The sequence below is a fragment of the Bombus vosnesenskii genome, unplaced genomic scaffold (assembly GCF_011952255.1).
Source record: "Bombus vosnesenskii isolate JDL3184/JDL3185 unplaced genomic scaffold, Bvos_JDL3184-5_v1.1 scf7180000014854, whole genome shotgun sequence".
Taxonomy (NCBI): domain Eukaryota; kingdom Metazoa; phylum Arthropoda; class Insecta; order Hymenoptera; family Apidae; genus Bombus; species Bombus vosnesenskii.
In genome coordinates this window covers 971,270-983,965 of record NW_022883686.1, presented here as the reverse complement: position 1 = coordinate 983,965, position 12,696 = coordinate 971,270, and positions in this window count along the sequence as shown.

The window sequence follows — 12,696 nt, the reverse complement described above, 5'->3', positions numbered from 1 at the left end:
ATTTGTATAGAAACCAAATTCGAGCCTCACAACCCCCACGGAATAACCCGTCACATGACGACCCCTCCACGTTAAATCTAATTTTAAATAAGCGTAGCGACATAGAAGATAGAGAGGTAATTCCTTAGTTAAGAGTAGTTAAATCCTCAGTTCTGTGTGATTAGTTCCACTGTTCTTGGTGATTAGTTCCTTGGTTCTTGGCTATCAGTTCCCCAATTCTTGGCGAGTAATTGCTTTGTTCATAGCGATTAGTTCTCAATTCCTTTAGCTCTTAATTTTTCAGTTCCTTTGTCTTTCAATTCTTTAGTTTCTTAGTTTTTCAGCTCTTAGTTCCCTTAGCTCTTAGTTTTTGCTCTTAGTTCTTAAGTTCTGTAGTCCTTTAGTTCTTTTGCTTTTAGTTCTTTGTTTCATTAGTTCCCTGTTCTTGTCAGTTTTGTTAATCGACGTGTTTGTATTTGTCAATTTGTAAATTATTGAAAATTAATTAAATTAAAATCTTGTAATTAATAAGAGTGAAAACGTATCGCGAACGATTGTAACTTCGAGTATTCGAAATCTCAACGACAATTCTGTCAATACCCAATTAGAATTAGAATAGACATTTGTTGTGGAGAATATTTGTCTAATAATATATAGCGGCACAAGAGTTAGAATTCCATTCAAATCATGTTGTTGTTTTGCTTCGGAGTATGAAGTTCGTTAGGTTACGTATAATGTAAGAATAAACAAACTGCGAGCAAAACAACGTCGCCGCTACATGTAACCGTAAAACAAAGACAAATTTGAATCTTCCGACTTCCCTCTGACTACTATAAATAAACGGACGCGATCGCAAACGGATTATTATAAACTGTGATCGAACGACGTTACACACACCGTTTTACGACTAGGACATTGTATTGACGATTTTAAATACAATAACGATTTTACTTACCTACTAGTAATCTCATCATTCAACCTCCTACAAATTGGTGACCCCGACGTGATAAAAGTGATAGAGATAACCGGGAGAGTGTCGATAAGACTTCGAACTCCGCGAGTATTAGAGCGTTCGAGATGACGAGTACCGGCAAAAACGAGCTCGGTAACGTGGACGCGGAAAACGCTCAGTTCCGCATACCACCGTTCTGAGCGGATGATGTAGAGCTGTGGTTTAATGTATTAGAGGCACAGTTCAAACACGCCCGGATTACGAGTGAGGAGGCCAAATATAATGCCGCCATCGCGAATATCGATAAACCTTATGTTCGACTCATCCGCGACACCTAATCCAATCCACCGGAGAGCGGGCAGTACGAGATCCTCAAAAAGGAACTCATTAAGAGGCTGGGCGAGTCAGACGGCCGACACCTACGTAAAATAATAGAGAGCGAACAAACTAGGCGACAGGACGCCTTCTCAATTTTACCGGGACCTGAAAAGCCTCGCCACCCCTGCAACATCGGACGAACTCATCCGGACTCTCTGGGAAGGCCGACTCCTGGTGCACGTGCAGCGCGTCCTGGCCTCCGCCCAGGATAAGAGGCCCGAAACTCTGACCACGATCGCCGACAGCATCCACGAAATACGCCCGGAACTAGGACAAGTATTGTCTGTCTTTGTTTACGGGTGCTTTCCTCGGCGTCAACTTATCGCCGGGCGCTAGGACCATACAGAACCCGGGCACCCCTAGGGCCATAAGGGTTGGGATACGCTCAACCATCGCGCAAGGCACCCAGTGCCTTGCTACCTTGATTAGCTAAGCCTGCAGGGGCTGTCGCTCGTTACAGGTCGAACGGGGCGATTCTAAGCCCTACCGTCTCACCAGGACGGTTCCGGAGCAGGTGGGACGCTGCTCACCCGCCGAAGGCCATTCGGGGCGAGCCATTACCCCCTAAATCGGTTCTCTTGCCAGCATCTTGGCCATCAACCACTACCACCACGAGTCCAAACCCATAATTGGTCGAGCAGAGGGGTCACTACTCCCTCCGAGTTTACACTCGACCGCCCGTGGTACCATCCTAAGTCATTGGTGGGACTATCATGTGGATGTACCGCACGTCACTGCCAGCCGGCGACCTGCTAACCGTACTCGACAGATCCAGATAGGACCCACGTAAGCGGGGGCCTCAAGGCACAAAGTGCGCAGGAACTTATCCAACGGTCCTATCCTTGGCATCAGGATCGTGGGTGCGTTACTACCCAAGGCCACGTAGAGAAAGCATAGACGAGCCTCTCGCCTACACTCCCGGCGACCTTCCTTGCGGTGTACAGAGAGGACTCGCGTAAGCGGGACGCTTGTCCCGACGGTCCTCCGTGGCTGCGGGAACGTGGGTTTGCCAGCCCCCATAGACTTACATAAGCAAGTCCTCCCTGCGGGACCCGTATCGGGACAATCGAAAACGCGGTAGATCATCGAACGTTAGCAGTAGCACAAGGTAACGACGATGAACTACACCAAATCCTCAATTCCGATTCTCGCACGCTGCGGCTTGAGAAGATCCGATTTCCTGAAAAAGACACCGAAATATACTGCGACACGTCGACCGGAACCTTGCGGCCGTTCGTACCGAAACAACGATACGACACAACGTGTTTCAATCGTTACGCGGACATTCCCATCCGGGAAAAGCTGGTGACAACGCGTTTTGTCTAGCCGTCTGTAAACAAAGATTGCCGTACGTGGACGCGGTAATGTATAGCGTGCCAACGTAATAAAGTCACCAGGCATGTATCATCACCAGTTGGATCGTTCGGAACTTTAGCAGGCCGATTCGAGCATATACACGTGGATATTATCGTAATGCAGTATTCACAGGGCTTTCAATACTGTCTAACGTGTATTGATCGTTTTTTCGCGCTGGCCAGAAGCCGTTCCCATTGCCGACATGGAAGCGCTAACCGTTGCTGCGACCCTCCTATCGACTTGGATTTCTCGTTTCGGCGTCCCTTTAAAAATAACAACCGACCAAGGACGCCAATTCGAATCGCGTCTGTTCGAAGAGTTGTGCCGGTTGCTCGGCGTCACGCACCTACGCACATCGGTCTATCATCCTGCGTCTAATGGGATGGTAGAACGCCTACAGAGACAGCTTAAAGCGGCGAACAAATGTCACGACACGAGCAACTGGGTCGAAATTCTGCAAATCATGCTATTAGGTATTAGAACCACGATAAAGGAGGATCTAAACGCAACGGCAGCCGAGATGATATACGGCGAGTTCTTTCTACCAACTAAGCAGCGGTCCACCTCGGAATTCGCAACCCTGCTCAAGGAACAAATGGAGAAAGTCCGGTCTCAGCCCGTTACACAACACGATGAAAAGAAATTATTCACTTTCCGCGAGTCGGAGTCTTCCGCCTATGTATTCTTACGATACGACGCAATTAGAGGTCCTTTACAGCAGCCTTACGATGGACCGTTTAGAGTAACGCGAAGAGGCGAGAAAACGTACACTATTAATGTCAACAATCGCGATATAACGGTTTCCGTCGACCGGCTAAAGCCAGCCTTTGTAGTACCAGAGGATCTCTAAGCGAAAACCGCCGAAACCCGTGACATGCTTATTCCAGTAGAACAGACGAACACCTGCAACGAAAGCGGCGTAAATAGTAATAACGAAAGCAACGAAGGAAACACTAGTAATACGTACGTTACGCGGTCTGGCCGAAGAGTCCGTTTCCCGATCGGCTACAGGCAGGTTTCGGCTAGACATCATAAACTATCAAACACGGGGACTTTCAAGGGAAGTGCAATAAAAACGTTATCACTGGTAGGGGGGTGATGTAGCGGCACAAGAGTTAGAATTCGATTCAAATCGTGTTGTTGTTTCGCTACGGGGTATAAAGTTCGTTAGGTTACGTATAATGTAAGAATAAACAAACTGCGAGCAAAACAACGTCGCCGCTATATGTAACCGTAAAACAAAGACAAATTTGAATCTTCCGACTTCCCCCTGACGACTATAAATAAACGGACGCGATCGCAAACGGATTATTATAAACTGTGACCAAACGACGTTACACACACCGTTTTACGACTAGGACATTGTATTGACGATTTTAAATACAATAACGATTTTACTTACCTACTAGTAATCTCATCATTCAACCTCCTACAAATATAATAGGATTAAGCGAACATTTATTTTTACCAACTTTGATCCTGTCCCGTGCCAGTATCCCTGCGCGTAGCAGGTTAGTCGAAACGTGGAGATTAATTGCCATTAGATTAATTTAATCTAAATTCAAAAATTAACGGCAACACAACCAAAACGAACCAAACAAAAACGTAACAATATAACGTGTATAGACTACCGTTATTTCTTATTGTACTTTAAGCATACTATAAAAATTGTATAACAAGAAAAAAGATTTGAAAGAAAAATTTGTCTCAAGAAAAATGTTACAGATGTTGCTTTCCTTGACTTTCATACGTTAAATATGATAAATTCAAGTTAAAATATCTGCTAAATTAATATAGTTTTGGATAAAAATAGGTTAATACTTTTTTATAGAGAATGCCGAACTGGATTAACGTATTAAAAGGCATATGATTTTATTTGAAAAACCAAAACTGACTTTTGCATTTTCTCTAAACCTTATTACCACATTTTTCAGTCTTTTAAATCCTAGAATCCTTATGCGAAGCATTTTCCCGTATTCTCTGAAATGAAAATATTTAAATGAACGGAGTTAATACGGAAGATGTTAGTTTCTAGTTCGTTACTGGTTGCTAATTACATGTTTATTCGTTGATTGCCTTGCCGAGAATTTTTTTATTTTTTTAACGTAACTTATTTTCTAACAGGGAACGTCATCATTAAACTAATTTATAATAGAAAAAAATAATTTTACGTTATTCTAATCGAAAGTGTATTCTATTTGAAGTTTATTAAAGTTGGCACTCCTGATTTTCAAATTTCAATATTTCAGTAATTTCAATATTAACTGTTCTCTTACGTTGCCGATTCTCCTTACCAGCTGTTGGGTTTCGTCTGTCCATCGTGCCCTTCTGGCTGGTCCTTTCCCGGGGTTTTCACCTAACCTCGAAGTCATCAGGTTTACAGCTCGAGGAGAACATGTAATTCGGAATTTCCTAAAAAAGGGATTGGGCCTGTCCATAAACGGACGGCCACTCAAAATTCTGAACACGAATTATGATACTTGAATTTATACTCACTTTCTTCAATCGAATGTCGTGCTCGAAGAGAGGAAAGCAATAGCTCCAGGTTTTGTAGTATTAAACCAATTTAATTGTATAATTCGATAAACAGTAACATAGTTATAGTTAGATAGTTACAGACAGTAACATAATATCACATCGAAGTTATTGAATTTATATCAAGAGCCGGTGATGCAAAGATAAAGAAATATAATGTTTGTTCGACATCTTTTCTGTTTGCGATCGTTAATCCGGTACACTTTTACGTGTTTCCGTTCCGTATAAATATAATTTTTCCTCGTATTCCTCGTATATATATCGGGGTCGAGTCAAATCCCGATCACACTAATCTAATACAATAAATATAACAGTATAAAAAGTTCTTGACAGTTTACTTGCTTAAATTTTTATCAGTGTATAATGCAAATGTGAAAGGAGCGAAGAAAGCAGAGGAGCAAAGGATCCTAAGAGCTTCCGTTACCCTGTTATCGATTAACGTTTAAGTCTCATTAGGAAGTAAGTATACGTACAAAGACGCGTATTTAGTTTCCATGTAGAACGTCATAAAAAACTTCCTGTTTGCGTCGATACGTTACAGAGCGGGTTACACACTGGCATAATTGTCTCACACAACTTCCTCTCATTTATTCTGATAATTTTAGTACATGATCTTATAATAATAAGATTTTTAGATATTTTCTCTGTCTAGAAACAAAAATTAATAGATATATATCTTTTTCTGAAGATGAACCAGAAGCACATATACCAACAATCCTCATTGCTATTGTACATATTGGTTTTGTTCCATTTGGAATTGTTTCCTCGTTATTGAAACTACGTAAAACGTAATAACCTAATAGATACTATAGAAACAAATATAATATTATGTAATATTTTCACAAAGTCAATAACACACACATGGGATACATTGGGATATTGCAAAATATCGCAAGACATTGTAGAAAATGTAAGATATCGCTCAAGACATGGTGAAAAACATCACATAATACATTACACAAAATTTTATCCTTAGATTTAATACATTCATGATGTACTTGATCGGTCAATAAATATTCATCCACAGAAGCAGGTTTCTGTTGATCTTCTTGCTCTTTTATAGCTCTCGTTGTTGTTTTTCTTGCTCTCTTCACTGAGCGTAATTTGTCTTTTTGAGTAATTCATAGGTTGCGTTGCGATTTTCTAAGGCAGAAATACGTGCAAGTGTAAAATTCTATATTATGTTATATTCTATTTATAACTTTGTAGAAGTCTTCAGTTTTAATCATAATTCAAATCGCTGCTATAATGAATAGATAACGTTGCATGTAACACAAAAAAGGTAAGTTCATGTGATCCGCAGAATGTAGTACGTGAAAAGACATTGCATGTTCTGCCTATTCTGTACTTTGTTTGTATTGTCAGAGACGAAGTTTCTTCTCTGCTACTACAATCGAAATTTGATATGCGCCATCTATGAGCTGCTGTTAGAACTAGAGTTAGGTATAAGCGATTACACAGTGGCAGATTCGTATCATCAATCATTACAGGGTATGGTTTTACGTGAAAAATAATCATTTACGTACCATAACACTATTCGCATATAAGAAATATTACAAATATAATTATTACTAAAATTTACTTATGTGCGGCGTTTTTCCATGGACTTTAAATCTCTACGGGGCAATTACGGACAGAGTATTACTCTAAATCAAACATCAAATCAAACATCAAGCATACCATTCGTAATGAGCTAAAAATTTATGTCTATTTAACAAGTCAATGGGAAGAATAAGATATCATGAAAGTCATTGCATCTACAAAGAGTCTACAGCTCTGTTTTCTGCCGAAAATAGCATCTACGTGATCTAGTTTCAACGCTTAATTTTCTATTTAAATATTCTCAATATTCTCTACCTATACCATGAGTTTGCATTGCTTGCGATTTAATTACTTTATGTAATTGTATTTTAAATGTCTTTTAGTAGCTTTCGTTAAATATTTTGTTAAACTGGTTAGTTAAATTAATACAAAGTGTCTAAAATTCAATTACATGTTTATTTATCGTTACAATTCCGTGTTATTTATTTTCATTTAATGCAACAATTAGGAATATTCATCAGTCTCTAATACAATTTATCATCGGTACATGACTAATTAATTTTATCACGGTTACAGAAAAGAGTATCCTCGTATATACAGACACTCTTATAAAATTTAAATTATACTTAATAAAATTTGCAATTCAGATAGTTCACGCGACAGCACTCGACGTAGCCTAGACCTTCGTAATCTAGACATAGACGAGGTTATGTCATGACGAAACCGCAAAAACCCATCTCGACGTAACAGGTAAACGTGCCAAGGTAAACTATACAAATGAGGATTGAGAACACAGACTGTAAAAATTCAAAACCAGCGAAGAAATATATCGCATAAATGTACTTGTATTTGGTGACATCATATAGCTATCCCCGGTAAAAGAACGTTGTTGTTTTGTACAACTACAGTGGCGTGATTATTACAATCACATTGCAGATATTAATTCTTGGTACCAATTTTCAATCTCCGAACTCGTCACGAATATAAGGCAGAAGGACGATACAGAGTTTATCGACCTATTAAATAATTTACGATTTGGCGACATAGCAATTCCTCAATAAGAAATACTATGCGAGCGAAGGAGAATTCCTCTATTCTGAGAGTTTGTAGTTGGTGCAGCATTAAGAATATTCCCGACAGCAAAATTAATGGACGAAAATGATACAAAAATGAGATAGCATAATCACATTGTATATACATTACTTACTCAGTAAGACGAGTTTCGCTAGGTATGGAAAAAGATCATCCAAGAATGTTACTTCTGCAAATGTAAATAAATGCAGCGGAATCTTGCATACAATAGCATTAACTGAGAGATTACGAATTATGTTACGACGAAACATGTCAATTCTGGTGGTTTGATGAACGGCGCAACGGGAATGGTAAAAAAATTTACATCGTCAACACTTTGAAGAAATGAGCTGGAAGACGGGGCATTCCCGGACTGAGTGCTTATAAAATTTAAGGACGAATCCATTGAAAGCAAATTCAAAGACATCGATGGCTAGATTCCGATATCTCTAATAGTGCAACATTTCAGGCGATGAAAGGTTATGAAATTAACGTTAAACGCAGAATGTTATCCCTTATCCTAAACTGTAGTGACCGTACATAAATTACGAGAAACTACACCAAACAGGGCTGTAATTGGTCTTGGCAAAAAGAATTTTTCAAACGACCAAATCTACTTTGCTCTTAGTCGTGTTAAAACGTTAGACGGCCTTGCTACATCTGATTTAACGCCTAAGACATTTATTAATGAATCCTATGACAAAAAGGTACTTGCAGAAATGCAAAGATTACCAGGACTTTCTTCGCCAAAAAAACAGCTAAAGCCTACTTTCTACGACCAATGTGTCAAGAAACGACCCAAATATCTTTGAAACAAGGAGTTAGTAATAAAATATACGAAACAAGTCAGCATTGAATGGCAAACCTATATTTAGAACCGGGCGATATACTCTCCCAGTGAAAATTTTGTAAAACAACCGCCCAATTTCATCACTTCCAGCAACTAGTTTGTGAGAAACGGTGGGATACAACCGAATGAAATGACGAATAAGACGGTTCATTTGCAATAATGATAAGAATAAAGAAATTGAACAAATTTCACAAGAGAGACCAATCATTAGACTATCTCTACAAGATGCAGGATGTTTTATCCCAACTGGTTAATCCAGCACAGAGCGATCGATACGCATATATAAAAATGGTCATGACTGCTTGACTGACTACTTGACAATAATCATGCGTGAAAAATTCTTTAATGTGATCAACGGAAGACATCTTAATATCAGTTCAACGCGAAGCATCTTAATATCAGTTCAACGATTGCAGAGCAATCACTGAAAAATTAACGCAAAAAGATTATATCACGAGACCAACAGGAGAATATGCTCTATGAGATGCAACAGGAATCGTTTTGGTTCATCAAGCCGTTCCATGGAAATCGATAGACATACACGAAATCGGTATATCATTCATCGGTGAAATTAATGTTTTAAAACAGAACATAGTTTAGAATAAACAAATCGGAAAAGTTTTCTTAACAAGATTAACGAAAGAGTATATCCTACAAGATGCATGAAAAAAAGGAAAGAAAAAGATATACTCATTGAATTAGAAGTCCCCTCTCTCGAAGTCGATATAATATAAATATCACTTAATCGGATAAAGGTTTATCCCAATTAAAATATTTGTAATTGTTATATTTATATATTATAACTATATTATAATTATATCATGTTGCAGATAAAGGAACATGTTTAATATACTGAATATAATGTATTTTTTTCACACTTTCTTGTACACTTCTTTTTATATTGGCCTTTACAATGAACTTTCTTTCAAACGTTAAATATAAAATTTTGTTATTCTTTGGTAATTTTATCATTAACGCATAACTGAACAATCTCTCCACGGATACAGAAGAAGACATTGGTGTGTTATATCAAAGAAAATATACGTCGAATCAATGGATAATCCTTTAACATATGCAAATCACGACTTTCGCGGAAGAAAATTTTGTGATTTCTAATTCTGTATTAATAGAAACTCAATTATAAATTTCAGATTGTGACGATCCAAAGTCGAGAAGGTCATCATCTGTGCTATCAATATCCTCTGACGGTCTCTAAGGAACATAAAAAGGAGAAGGCAAGTTACGTAAAAAAATAATACTGCATACGTTATCGCAATAATAATAAGGAAATTATTTTATCTATACGTACTTGTCAGCAACAACCGTTTCAAGTTCTGCATGTAATTGTGGATGTAATTCAGCCATCGAGATTTGAATTATAAAAACGAGAACGCTATAACTGCAGTTTACTTAGCCTCAATCGTGGCAAAATAAAAAGATGATACTAATCTTGTATAGAAACTCTTCGATAATCCTTTAACTAATGGCGTACAGAACTTGTATTACCTTTTATTAATGTTTCTAACCTTTTTCTAAACACAAAACCGAAAGCGCAATGCCATAATGTGGCCCTTTTTCTCTCTGCATGATATCTAAAACTTTTACTAGTGGTGTTTGCAACGAGATCGCATAGGAAATTCCATCTTGCTATTCCCGTTCTGTTCAAAGTATAACTTTATGTATTTTGCATAATTTCGGCTAATTTAGGACGTGCGGTACATTTCCGTAATGCATTGCATTTGGACATAACGTTGTTGTTAATTAAGTTGTTAATCACATTTTTCACACATTACCGTCACGCAATCAATTGTAGTACATAGACTTAAAGACATGTGTGCATGTCTAAAATGTTGTGATAAACACGGTCTGATATCCAAGGTGAAAGATGCATCGTCTTCAACATCAGTTAGATAATTTTCATCTTCATGATTCCTGATGCAGATGTTGCCGATAATCTCTCAATGTATTTATCACATTGAAAATTATCTACACCAATGCTAAATGATATGTTAAACAAACGAAATGCATTTACGGAGCTACCAGCATTGTCTACAATTACTGTCTGTATCATACTAGAACAGTGGCAACACTTGGCAACATTGTATACCGCTGAAGCAAAGTGCCTAATGAACCATCTATATCCCAGCGGTTCTTCCGCCGAACGTTGGAGAAGAACGCGCGGCAACGGTCTCGAACGCCTAACAAACGCGTGGATAGTGGGGATATTGAGGGGCGACAAAAAGAAAAGAATCGAATCCGATCGACGGTTAGGTCCGAACCAGGAAGTGAAAAGGTCGCGTTGTAACCACGCAGCGAGACTGAGTAGCGAAACCGAGAGCGATACGCGACGCGATCAAAAGAAGACACTTGTTAATAAATATGTCGGAGATGAAAGAACACCGGAGCCTTTGGAACTTTGGATAATCCCGCAACATTGTAACCTAGAGTCTACTATAGCTGTAATTGAACAATTGTAGTTATTCAATCCGATTGTAATTGTTCGAGAGTTGTGATAATGAGCTTGGGCTCGAGGCGACAGTCAGTCGCCGAACGTAGCCGTGGTCACGGGATGAACGCTTTGTCTAACAAAGGTATGGAGTAATTCTATAGCTCTCCTTAAAAGAAATATTCGTGGCGACACGCGACAGTAAACATTCCAACGGTTTCTGTCCCGTGGCTCGCCACACGCAGACCCTATTCTTCGAGTAAGATGATTGCCAGATGTCGATGCGTCTCCGCAGTACATGTTCGGCTAGCCCGAGGGCCCGTTATAAATCTTAAGGTTTAGTTAACTAAAGTCCTTCAAACAGACAAACAGTCTTTGTCCCAACTACGGGAAGATAAGGGAGACATATTTTTCAACGAGCGGCGTCTCCCACTAGCAACTTTCCCTCGAGGGCGGCTAGCATCTTTTTCTAACCACCGATATGGAGATTGACCAATTAGCAGCAACGCCAATTTCCCTTACTTTCTGAACGAAGGCTTTTCTCGACGAATCCGATGATCTCGTGTCCTTAGACACACCCCATCATAGTTTTCCTCTGTGGCATCGTCGGGACGGAAAGTCATTCTTCCTGCGGTCCCATTTTTTTTAATTATTTATTTATTTACATTTTACAATTTGTCCAGTAGGACATTTGGTAAAATATTATAGCTTAGTCATGTAATAATATAACATGTGGATGGCTACCCCCAGTGGGATACCATCTTCGAATTTGATTGATTTATTTCTTTAGTATGGTTAGTGTTTGTATATTAGGTTATGCCCTTTGTGAGATCTGTAGGGTGTTTCCTTTTTAGTCTTCTTTTTATGTTTGTTGCGCCGACCGTTTCCGCTGCCAGCCGGTTCGGATGCGTTGCTATTCTTTCTCTGTACCTTCTTGCACTTCTGTTAATCTCCTCCGTGACCGTTGGTATTCCCAGGTCTTTCCGAATGTCCTTGTTTCTAACGTACCATGGCGCGTTTGCTATTGTTCTGAGCATTTTATATTGTATTGCCTGTATTTTGGTTATCTGGTTTGGTTATTCCGTATGTCCACATTGGTTTTATGACCATATTATATATTTTTAGTTTGTTTTCTATGCTTAGTTTGGATTTTCGACTTGTTAGCTAGTACATTTGTCTCCTTGCCATCTGTATTTTGTCTATTGTTGCTTTAATATGCTGTTTCCATGTGAGTCGTGCATCTAGGTGGAGTCCTAGGTATTTGACTTACCTTGTTTGTATCATGTGTGTGCCGTTTAGTACAATGTTTGGTGGTTTCTGTTTTCGCAGTGTGAATGTAATGTGTTTGCATTTTTCGGGGTTTGCTTTGATTTGTTTTGCTTGAAGCCACTTTTCTATTTTTGTGATATGTTCTTGTAGTAATGTAACTGCTGTTGCAGGGCTAGTGTGCCTGACTAGTACAACTGTGTCATCCGCGAATGTCAGTATTTTGCTATTGTTAGTTGTTGGTATGTCGGCCGTGTCTAATGTGTATAAAATTGGTCCTAGGACGCTTCCTTGCGGAACTCCTGCCTTGATTTCTTTAAC